The 12,899-nt window shown below is 33.8% G+C and overlaps 1 long non-coding RNA gene across 2 annotated transcripts; it reads right to left on the bottom strand.

Moving 5' to 3' along the window:
* Positions 1 to 3,852: 3,852 nt before the first annotated feature.
* Positions 3,853 to 5,788, bottom strand: LOC127083481 (uncharacterized). 2 transcript variants are annotated; one of them, XR_007788423.1, is made up of 3 exons: positions 5,232 to 5,788; positions 4,934 to 5,133; positions 3,853 to 4,143 (listed from the first exon to the last, which is right to left on the bottom strand). It is a non-coding gene; the product is annotated as an uncharacterized LOC127083481 (long non-coding RNA). The 2 variants fall into 2 exon arrangements; XR_007788424.1 differs by having other exon boundaries at positions 4,934 to 5,130.
* Between the last annotated feature and the right edge of the window lie 7,111 nt (positions 5,789 to 12,899).

Genomic DNA, 12,899 nt, shown 5'->3' with positions numbered 1-12,899 from the left:
CAAAATTCATTAACCTAGAGAAGTTGAAGGCTTCCATGAAGGAATTTTTTTTGAATAGTTCTTCATCAAAATAATGAGTGACAAAAAGTTATCTATCAGCTTAGTGAAGGTTGAAGTTTGATTGATGCACCCCTGCTTGGCTTTGTTTATACCACCTTTCTAAAAAAACTTAAAACACTCACCTTTTAGGTTAGAATAATATTTACTTGAGATGAGAAAAATTAAATTCATTATTTGAAAGGGTTTAATCAAAGTTATCCGATTATTTTCACCTTAAAATAATGTATACCTCTTTTATCAAGAAATCTCAATAAATACTTCCCTACAAGGGGAAAACACCAAATATAGTATGGCGTATCCTTCTCTACACATCGTTGGATGCGATAGTAGGTATAAGCAACAAAATGAACAAATCTATTCTAGGAATGTTCATTCATTTAAGCACTAAGGATCATAAACTTTGAGATATTCTCAAACAATCTACTTTAATCACAATAGTCGATTATTTGCCATCATCTTTCATCCTTGGACCCGAGATTATATAAATATGTATACTTTATAAGTATACTATTTCTTTGCACAACTTCATCAATAATAATAATATGATTTTCGAGTTGCAAGGCATACCTGCAAAACATTAAGGTTTCACCTTCGGTGCCTATATTTTCTTGGGCCCAGGTGTATTAGTTCCATGAGATCTTCGATTTATCAAAACAAAAAGGTTCTAAGTGACATATTCTCTTACAATGTGTGCACTTATAAATTAATCGCTTCTTCTCTTTATGATCTATTCCTTTCTTAGGTTTCCTATCCCCTTTAAATCCTAATCCATTTCTATTTAGGGAAGACTTTTGACTTGATAATATTAAGTTAAGCTTTTATGTTCCTTGGGAAAACTTTCCTATGGTTTCGCGTAAATCAGTTACTTATTTTATAAGGGAGTCACCCCTCTTACATTCTTCTCTTGAGTTTTTAATCTTGGTTATTTCTATCTTGAAAGATCTATTAACATCTTCAAGAGAATTTAACGTTTCCTTAAGAACCAAGTTTTAAGCTTGTCACTTTCTTTCACTAACTGTGCACCCATCCTAAACAATTGTTCATTTAATGTTGAATCTTCTGAGGATCGTTCAACTACTGAGTATGTTCTTTTGAAGGATTCTACTAGAGTTGTATTATAGGAGTATGATGAATATGATGATTCTTCAGTTTTTATTCCTTCATCTTTGGGTAATTGAACTAGTTCGTTCAATTTCTCAAAAATTTCCTTCTTTCTTGATTTTTCCTGAAATTTATGAAGGTTCGTATCTTTTGATTTAAGAGTTGGATTAAACTTCCAATTATTAACTCTTATATATTTGTTAGTAATACAATGCCCAACATAATTTCCAATATTTCTAAACTTTGAAAAACATTTAGGATTTGTATTTTCATCTTTTTCGCCTCGTTTGTTTATCTTCTCTTGTTCGATACTTGAAGAGTTCCACATATCATTTCAAGAGTATCCCACACTTTCTTGGAGGTATTGCATTGATGAACATATTAAATTTTTCTATCATCTAGAGAAATATTTATAAAGCTCTTGTTTTTGAAATCTATTTCATATCTTCTCTTTTCCTCTTCGCTCCAAAGGAAATTGGGTTTATCTAATACTTCATCATTTACTTGATGAGTAAGGATAAACGGTTCATTAACTATTATTTCCCACATTTCATGATTTATTCTTTGTAAAAACATTACAAACATAGCTTTCCAAATATTAAATCTACTATCATTGAAATGTGGTAGTGTATTTATAAAATATCTCTTGTCGAGCGACTTCTTCCTTCTGAGATGGTTAGTCCTTAAACAAGAGATAGAATTTGATTCCACTTGTTAGACACGTGACTTCCCACACAAGAGAGGGGTGAATTGTGTCTCGAAAAACATGGTTTTCAAAAACATTGTGGATTAAAATCAGATTTTTAAAGCATTTTGGAAACATATGACTATTAAGCAACGAAAAATAAATTACAGAAAGTAAAGAGTTAAGGGAAATAGATGAGTAACAAGAGTTATAGAGGTTCAGTCAAACAAGAAAATGACCTATTCCTCTCCCCAAGAATTGATCTTGTGAGTATCCAATAAACTTTTGAGAGCTTTTAGTAGGTAAAATTCACAAACCCCCTTATACAAAGAAAACTGATTGACTTCCAACCTAAACAGTAAGACTTGGAATTTTTCAATTGATTCTTCTCTTCCAAATGGTGGATTGAATCAGTTAGTTCTCTTTCCACAAGTGGTAGGTCAAAGCGGTTAGTTTTCTTTCCACGAGAATATTGGAGAAGTTAGTCTTCAAGCTTCTTGTTGTACCCCAAAATTTACCCTCCCTTTTTGTTTTTCATCTGACTCATGACTTGAGACTCATTCATGTACATCCTTCATTCATGATTAACACATGCTAACAAGCATCATAGATTCAAGGTCATGGTTAATGTAAATCAGGGTTTTGGCCTGAAGATTATGGTATTGCTCATCACGTGGAGAGAAACCCTAATTTCTGGAGTATTTGGGACCTTGACTTTTGAAGTCTATATCAGGACATTCATTTGGGCATCCCATACTAATTATTGAATGTTCTCCTTTGGGATCTTATTGCTTGACCCTCTGTGCATTGGACTTGGCTTATAAACCCTAATTGTGGGCCCATGGTTTAAGATGTTGTTAGTGGAGCTTCGTGCTTTGTTGAAACCCTAATCAGGGTAGTTAGTGCTTGAGCTCCATGTAGGTTAACTTTTGGATTGGGGATTCATCAAAACCTTGGTTGATAGATGCTTGAGGCCTTGGAGCTCAGATCTTGGAGTTCAGTCCATGGTAAACCCTAGTTTGGTTCATGGAATTGGTGGATTATTTGTGTTGATTATTCACTTGGTTTGAGGATATTAGTTATTTCTTGGTACTTTGATCTTTGACCTGGAAAAACCCTAGTCGTTGGTGCTTTGTGATTGGCCTCGAGGCATGCTTACATTCATGTTTCATTGCATTTGGTCATTGGTCCAATTTGCTTACATTCACTTCAATCCATTGGTCATCATTTGGTCCAAGTTTCATCCCATTCTCATTCATCATTCTCATTATGTGTCAAGATTCACCTTAAAAGTCAATTGGCTCAAGATCCATTGTCTGTTTTGGCCAAATCATTTCATGGTTAGGAAATTTCAATTTTCATTCATTCAGTCAAAAGCACTTGTTTCAAAGTGGATTTCATTTGAATTCAAGTTTGGTTCATGTGTTATATCAAGAACATTTGGTCAAAAGATATTTTCCATTTAGTCCATGAGGCATTGAAAAATTACAAAGAAAATGACATTTTGCATAAGTTGACTTTTGGTCAACTAGTTGACCAAAATCAACTCTTCATTCCAAAAAACCTATTTCCTTGTCAAACCATTCTTAAACTTTGTTCCTTTTCATTCTTAAACCATGTTCAAACTAATACAATTTCCATGAACCATTTAATTCAACATCTTCATACATTTGATTTGTAAACACAAACTCAATACTTCACTTCCATGTACAAGATCACAACACAATGACTGTTCAACCATTTCAATCAAAAACTACAAGATTACAACCATTACAAGACATAAACCAATTCTAGCCTTCATGATAGTATCACTTACTTCCACTTTTCAATCTTTAACATGAACAAACAAAAAAAGAAAAACCAAATTGTATTTCATCACATTCTAGTCCATTCCAAATCGTTCATCATGTGGTAAGTATTTGAATTTAGCATAGTCATGACCAACCAATGCATCCACATAACCAAATTTTCAAAATCAAGGAGTCATTCACCAAGCTTCTTTACAATTAACTACAATTCCAAATCATTCAAGAAAAATTTCCATTCAATACAAAGCAATATGCATTCAATGATTTTTCACTCCAATTCAAGATGCAAAGTACATAACCATGTTATTATCTCTTTAACATTACAGATAAACAAATTTGAAAACAAGCATAAACTAACATCCAAGGTTCTAACATCTAATCTAAATTCCTAAAACATCAACATTCATCCATTATCTTCATGAATATATATTCCATGCTTCATGTCCCATTTCCTTCAAATCCAAGTCATTTCTTCTTCCATTAAGTAACCTACAAAGTCAAGAAAAATATGTTAATGGGCTATGATATTCAATATTTGCCACATAGCATGCTTTCATGATAACACATTTTTAGAGACAACACCAAGATTCACATTCATTTCAAACCATGACCAGCTTAACATTCACTCGATTTAACCACATATCCATATCATAAACATGAGCACCCTACACAATTTCACCATAGCATGTTGATAATCCAAGTTCCTATAGCATAATGCATCACATACGCCATAACATAATTCTGTTCATACAACTAATACCATTCAGCAAACCTTTAATCCATGTCATTTCGATTTGGAAATATGCATTACATAACAAGCAATAACATGGTTCAACCAATAGGCATCAGTTCAATAACATGGCATGGAAGCTAGTACAACAGGACGATGAATAAGCATAACGTACAAGCCTCACAATAATTCCAATGACAATCCATAACAGAACTAGATCAAATGCATTCAGTGGGATTTTTAACAAAATAGCATGGACAGTTCATTACAATTTCATTTTGAATTCCAACTTAATTTCGCACTAACAACTCATTTGCATTTATAACTAACTCCTAACCAATTGATAATTTCAAGTTAATTTTCATCTCAACCTGTCACTAACAGAATGTGCATCTCAAAAGGGAAGAATGAATTTAATTTTTCATTTCATTTGAATTTAACTCCAACTAAATTCCGAGTTTCTAACTAACTAATTTCAACATGAATTTCATTTTAATTTCACATTGAATTTCATAACAGAATTTTGGAAAACTATAAAAAGGGACTTACCGAGATTGATAGGGATTAGATCATTTTCACATAAACTCTTCACTCTTCACTCTTCAATCCTCAGAACTCTTCACTCTTCACACTTCAATCCTCATTCTGCAACAAATCGATTCTGCAATTGAATGCTGCAACTGGACTCTAGAACTCGGTTCTGCAACTGAACTCTGCAACTAGCTTTTTCCATTACGCAGCCAAGACTTCTTCATGCAACAACCACACGCAAGCATATTAAAAATTGCAAACAGAAAGAGGTGAAGAGAGAGTGAATCAGAGAAGGAGAAGAGGAAAAGTTCAGCACCTGAAAGTCGTTGGAGATTCACCGTGTCAAGATTCTGATACTGTAAGTTGATTTTTTCACTTCTTGATTCGTTTATCGGTGCGACTACGATTCATCCGTGATTTTGTTTCGATTGCGTGCAAATACAAGTTAATGGGAGAGCTTGATGTCAGTTGCGATTCGATGAAGATAAATAAACTCGATTTGGTTGAGCCAAGGTGCATGATGAACAACGACGTTGTTGATTCAAAGCGTGAACGATAAACTGAAAAGTAAGTGAATTCATGAATCGACGTAAATCTACATTTCTTTTGGTTTTATTGCATTGCGACTTCTTTGATTCCATTCGAACTCTTGGAGATTGGTGGAAATCGTGAAGGGAGGCATTGAAACCTTGAGTCGACGACGTGGATTTTTGGGGCGATGTTGATGAATGCCAGATGTGACGCCAAGCTTTTGCAGAAGAGCTTCTTGTTCGTCCGCTTTAGTTTCTCAGTGAAAGACTTGTGTTTGGATTAAGGGAGATGAAGTGCAATTCGTTGAAAGCCCCAAACTGCTATCCACACTCCCCCTCCCATGTTCGTCACTTGTTTTTTTTTACCTAGGTGCGGATTCAGTCATGCACAGTTTGGGCTTGAAAGCCCCAAACTGCTACCCACACTCCCCCTCCCATGTGCCTGCGCGCCAGCCTTGCCTCAGGGCCCAATCCCTGTTTGGGCTTGTTTGGTGTTTGCCTTTTTGTTTTGTTTAGTTAGCTTCAATTAGATTAGGATCAGCCCAATTAGGTTTTATTAGATGTTAATTAGATTAATTAGAGATTTGGGACTTGATTAGTATAATTAAGATTTTAGATTTAGTTTAGGTTGGAAAATTGGTTAGATTTAAATATAATTTAGGCATATTAGTTTAGATCTTTCTAATTAGAATAAATTTAAGTTTAATTAGAATTTTATGTGTTTTTAGTTTATTTTAGATTTTTAATATAATTAGGTTTTTATAATTGATTAGATAGTCTTTGGAGCTTGGTTTAATTAGAATTTAGATTTTGTTCCTAGTTGACATGTGAAAAGACCATTTTATTCTTAGGGGTTATTTTTGTCATTTTAGCCATAAAAATGCATGCTCCTTTAGGACTATTCTTTAACTTAGATTTTTAAATAGTTTTAATCAAGTTTTGATTAACAATTGCATGCTCCCTTAGATTAGGAATAGCCTTTGAATTTAATTTTAACCCTTAGATTAGGATTAATCATAGATTTTAAATTAATTTCAACCCTCGATTCAAGTTGATCAAAAACAATTTTGATCAACTAAATCATTTGATCTTGTATAATCCCATAGTCTAATTCAAGTGATCAAAAGACCCTTGATCACTTGATAAGGCTCTTTCTATAAGTTGTGGAGCTTGAAGCCTCAAGTAAGACTCTCAATCAAGGCATCCCCAGTCATATCAAGTAGCAAATCATACAAGACACGTCAAAGGTGGTTCTTCAAGAGCTTGCTAATCAAGGTTAAAATTGTGTGGCATGAGCCTTAAGTAATAGAGAATGAATTAGAGTGGATAATTCCATTAATTCATTTTGAATATCTTTAGGTACAGGACGCTTGACCCAGTTGCTCATCGTACTCACTTTATTCATAGACTTTAGCACAACTCAAATCATATGATTGGTAAGTCTCTCCCTTCACAAAGCAGCAGTGCAACAAACAAAGGACTTCACCGGCAACTTATCAATCATAACTCAAGTTGTACGATACGAGCCTTAATAAATAGAGAATGGATGAGGGTGGAGAATTCCATTAACTCATTCTGAGTATCTTTGGGTACAATTTGCTTGACCTAGTTGCTCATCGTATTCACCTTTATCCATAAATTTTAGTGCAATTTGAATCAAATGATTGATAAGGTCTTCATCATCACAACGAGCAACTAGGATTCTCCTCCAACAACTTGAAAGTTAGGATGAGAACTACATGCCACGAGCCTTAAGTAGTAAAGAATGGATGAGAGTGGAGAATTCCATTAACTCATTCTGGATATCTTTGGGTACGAGGCGCTTGACCCAGTTGCTCATCGTATCCACCTTTACTCATAGACTTTAGTGTGGTTCTTACTAAGTAACTACTAAGTCTCTTCATATTGAATCAATCACCCTTCTTGCCTCAATCATCTTGTTGCCAGCCCTAGTGGGATGAACTACGAAAGTGTTGACTTTCTCATTGCACAATGAGAATACGTGTGTCACACCCCGATTTTGATCCTAAATTTACGATTCAACACATTCATAATATTTGTTGCATCCTTGCATAGCATAACATGCATTCCATACTGCGTAAGGTGAATACTCCAATGGTCGGGTCATGTATAAACCTATTGATGAAATTCTTTGATTTTTTTCAATGTTGTCAGGTCATGTATGAGATTGTTGATGGAACCTTTTGATATCCCCTAGCATTGTCAGGTCATGTTTGAATATGTTATTGAAACTCTTTGAATATTCAAATGTTGTTCGGTCAGGTTTGAACCTGTTTTTGAAAATTCTTTGAATATTTTGGTGTTGTCAGGTCACGTATAAACCTATTGTTAAAATCTCTTTGCATATTCCCCAGTTGTCTTTCCTCCAGCAGGATTATTATCCCTACTGAATTTCTACCCTCATTTTTTGTTTTCTATGGGCCACATTTTACCATATATTTCCATCATTCCCCACAAGACTGTTTATCATCCATCATAAAAAAAATTCTAGAGTTCATCATATCTATAGCAGATCAAAATCATCAAAATAAAAAAGAGTCTCACACCCATGCATAACATATCATATCATGCCATGTGCATGTAGGGTCAAAATCCGGGTCTTCTTAGTATTTAATTATATTCCACTATGATCATATGAAGAGTGTATTGCTTCATATTCTCTGGTTGAAGATACTTAAATAGGGGCAACTGTCACACCCCGATTTTGATCCTAAATTTGTGATTCAACACATTCATAATATCTATTGCATCCCTGCATAGCATAACATGCATTCCATACTGCATAAGGCTAAAGTGTCAGCCAAAATAAATTTTTAGATCTACAGGTAAACTGGTTTAATCAATTGTCAAATGTGTGTCAAAATAGCGGGCAAAAAAATTTCAAAATCAAGCTTGCAAACATCAATTTTATTAATCTACGTTTCACGTAGTTTAACCTGATGTGCTCGACTTATTTTTCGGTCACATTTTGATCAGTCTGAGTGTTTTAACAGAGTGTTTTCTATTTCAAAATTTGACGAAAAACCTGTATGTTTCCGAGAAGTTTATTTCGCACTGATCATTTTGATGCATTCAGTTTATTTTTTCGAGTATTTTTGTACTCGATTTTTATTCATTTTAAACCCTTTTATTTTTTAGTATTTGTCAAACCATTTAGACAAAATAAATAGAATTTTTAGTGTTTTTATTTTTATTTTTATTTTTTAAAATGTTTGATTTTATTTTAGTTTAATTTAATTTATTTCATTTTTGTCTCAAAAAATGGTATTAAGGGCATTTGTGGAACTTGAAAATTTTGTAAAGCCCTAATCCATGTCATATATATATATATATATATATATATATATATATATATATATATATATATATATATATATATATTAAGTGTGTGCTGAAAGTTTGGGGAGAGACCAATATTGGGCGGCAGCTACCCATATTCAATGCTCTCTTTGAGTTTTCAAATGGCAAAAGGATAGAAACAAAAATAGCCCATTCTTTCCGTAAAGACAAATTTACTTTGGTTGTTGTGATAGCTCATATCGACCACGGTTACTTCTATTGTGTGGAAAGAAAATGAGCTCAACTTGGTGGATACTCCTGGACATGTTGATTTTGGTGGTGAGGTAAATTTAGGCTTTCAAACTATAGCTTGTTTTTATTTCGTTAATCGTAGAAACTGTATCCTTGAATTGAAATTCTAATTGTATATCGTCACACTAACAATATTGATTTCTAACAAATGGTTTTGTTATTAAAATAAAGTTTGACATAAGTGCTTATTAAATGCTTATTAAGATAGAAAATTTATTAAATGTTTATGCTTATAGCATTAGTGTGTACCATGTAAGCTAGTATATATATATATATATATATATATATATATATATAATAAAAATAAAATATAGTCGAACTGTTTTGATAAGCTATTCTAAAGAGTCCATGAAAATAAGCTGAGACTAAGTTATGAACATAACACAAGTTGCTTCCATGACTATTCTAAATAGTTTCAAAAGTGTTTATGCCAATAGAGAATAGATATAGATTTTATTTTTATATACACATATACTTTTTTTTCTTTTGATTTTAAAATAGATATAGATTTTATTTTCGTTCTCATATAGATTTATTTTAGTTTATGTATAAATATATATATACTTTTTTTTCAAGATTTAAATATATATATTCTTTGGTTTGTAATTTTTAAAAATATATATATTACCTTTAGTTTTTATGTATATGCTATCGGTACAGAAATATATACTTCTTGTTTTAATTTATATACATATATATTTTTTGTTATATTATATATACATATATATTTTTGGTGAGTTATATATTATTATTTAGTATGTTAATATTATTTTTTAATTTTATTTTATTTTAGTTCTATTTCGATTTTGGGATCTATTGTGGGTAGCACGTGTGTATGTTGTGTTTAGCTTTCTATATTTTTCATTTATTTTGAGTTGATGTAAAAAACTACGACACTACTGTAATAATAATAATGAGCTTGGTTGTTGTTTGGTTTATCACTGCGTTACGATCTCGGAGTTAAAATTCAATTTAACTTCCAAAAATCGTTTGGGCGCATAGACTTAGTGCTCGGCTTCTTATAAAGTAATTCATACATGAGTCTACTTTAAGTTAGCTTATAGTTAAATTCAGTTTCCTTTCGATTTCAGTTGGTTTTCAGTCCCGTGGCTTACTCTTGAGCCTTCTTACAGTGAGTTCAGTTTATTTCGGTCTCGTGGCTTACTCTTGGGCCTTCTTACAATGAGCTTTTAAGCAATACCAACTCAATTTTCAATAATTTCAAACCTTTGTACATTAATCATTTTTAATTTAATTTTAAACTATTTTCTTAACTAAATTTGAAGAAAAAGATTACCCGGATGAAATATCTAGTCGTAATCCCGAATATTAGGCCCAAGTTGTAAGAGCTTGTAAGCCCTATGTACTCGTCTTCTCTTCAAAATATTTGTAAATATTCAAACGTATTTTTCTCAATAAAATCTGAAGAAAAAGATTACCTGGATGAAATATCCAGTCGTAATCCCGAATATTAGGCCCAAGTTGTAAGAGCTTGTAAGCCCAATGTCTTCGTCTTCTCTTCAAAATATTTGTAAATATTCAAATGATTTTTCTCAATAAAATTGAAAGAAAAAGATTACCCTGGATGGAATATCCAGTCGTAATCCTGAATATTAGGCCCAAGTTGTAAGAGCTTGCAACCGTCTTCTCTTTAAAACACCTCAATATTCAAACCATTTTCGTAAGTAAGTTGGAAGAAAAAGACTACCTAGATGAAATATCCAGTCGTAATCCCGAATATTAGGCCCAAGTTGTAAGAGATTGCAAGCCATAAGTATTCGTATTCTCTTCAAAATACTTGTAAATATTTAAACTTATTTTCTCAATAAAATTGAAAGAAAAAGATTACCTGGGTGGAAGGTCCAGACGTAGTCCCGAGTATTAGACCCAAGTTGTAAGAGCTTGCAAGTCATAAATACTCGTCTTTCAAGCCCAAAAATACATCCAACCAATCAAACTCTTTTCTTCATCGCCGTGCGATTGATCAAAAAAACCTTTTCATAAACGAAAGATATCTTGTCTTAGGGTGATGTAAAGCAATGCTTCATCCATAATTGTTGAGTTGAGATAAGTGACGTTTTTCCGAATGTTGATTTGTAAATCCATTTGATGCGATGTATACATCCACTCCTCATCTATTTTGGGTAAAACAATGTTTTTCGTCGATTAATACAATATAGCTTTCGCTAAAATCGACCAACAAACAAACATTTTCTACCCAGAACTACGTAAGCCTTGATTTCTCTGTTGAGATACGTAGGAGAAGGATTTAGAAATCTTGTCAGGCCCACTAATAAAAAACTTAGGTTTAATCTTTCGTCAAAAATCCAAAAATATTCTCTCATCCATTCTTTCTTTCCCACCTAATAACTTGAAAAGCCTAACATTTCAAACTAACACTAACGCGCACAACTAAGCTAACGGTTCCCGTTGAGTACAACAGACGTGAGAGGTGCTAATACCTTCCCCTCGCGTAATCGACTCCCGAACCCTGATTTGGTTGTGACGACCATAATCATTATCGTTCTTTCTTGGGTTTTATGGATATTTCCCCTTTCCTTTTTAGGAATAAATAAAGTTCGGTGGCGACTCTGTTCAGTCCATCACGTGAGCGTGCGATTGCGCTTCGCTAAGTCGTGTTCTCATTTTTTGAGGTGCGACAGATGGCGACTCTGCTGGGGACTGATGGTGTTTCCCTAAGTGAGTCAAGCCTAGTTAGGTCGTTTGTGTCCCTTTGTTTGTTTACTTGTGTGGATTTTCTTTCTTGATTTTGCTATCTTTATTGTCATATTGATAAAATTTGTTGTATTGGTTCCACTATGCTTTGGTACTTGGATACTCTGATTGCAAACCTTGTGGGAAAGACTTTTTACCCGAGTCTCGAGTAAAAACATAAGATAGGACGAGGTTGAGTAGTGCGGGTCTGCGAGATGAATTTCTAGTTGGGTCAGTACGAGAACCTCACTTAGAGTAGATCCTTTGGAGGATGTTGTTGCTCGGCAAGTAAGTTGTCGTAAGCTTCGATATTTTCTTAAGGATCCATGACTCTAAGGACCATTTGTAGAACCTTAATCATGTGTCCAACTAGGAAATATGGTTACGTAATGTGGGTCTGCGAGATGAATTTCTCGTTGGATCGATGCGAGAACCTCACTTAGAGTAGATTTTTTGGATGGAGTTGATGACCGGCAAGTAAGTTGCCGTAGGCAGCAAATAGTCTAATGGATCCATGACTCTAGGAACTTTTTTGAAACCCTAGATCATACCCGATGAGAACCTATTCTTGGAAAGCAATCAGATTCATCAGTACCTCAGACTTTTGAACCCGTGTATTGAAGAAAAACAAATATGCATGGCTTGCATTGCATTCATTCACATTCCATTGCATCTGCATCTCATCATAATGCATGTCATTTTCCAGACAAAATACAAAATACGCCATCCATCCTTTGTCCATGATCAGCAAAGTGATTCCCGACACGCGTTTAGAACAAAGAACCATGTCTCAAGAGATGATGGACAAGCTAAGGAAAAGTCAAGAAGCATTGAAGGAGGAACTCAATATTTTGAAGAGCCAAATGGGATGGGTCATGGAAACCCTGCAAGCCTTATTGAGAAAAAAGGGTAATCCCATACCCATTGCGGTAACGGAGGGAGTTACTACTCCACATCCATCAGGTGTTACCCCAAGTCAAGGGAAATTCTATGTGACAACTCCTCATCTAGCGGCATATGACCCTCCCTCCGGATGTCATCATCAACATCATCTGTCTATTTCTCCTCAAAATCATCGAAGTCAGATTCGGAACAAAAATCAGAATCAGAACAAGGGGAACAAAATT

Source organism: Lathyrus oleraceus, chromosome 5, assembly GCF_024323335.1.
Source record: "Lathyrus oleraceus cultivar Zhongwan6 chromosome 5, CAAS_Psat_ZW6_1.0, whole genome shotgun sequence".
In the NCBI taxonomy this organism is placed as follows: domain Eukaryota; kingdom Viridiplantae; phylum Streptophyta; class Magnoliopsida; order Fabales; family Fabaceae; genus Lathyrus; species Lathyrus oleraceus.
The sequence above is the reverse complement of the archived record's forward strand: the minus strand, read 5'-3'. Positions and strand labels throughout refer to the sequence as shown.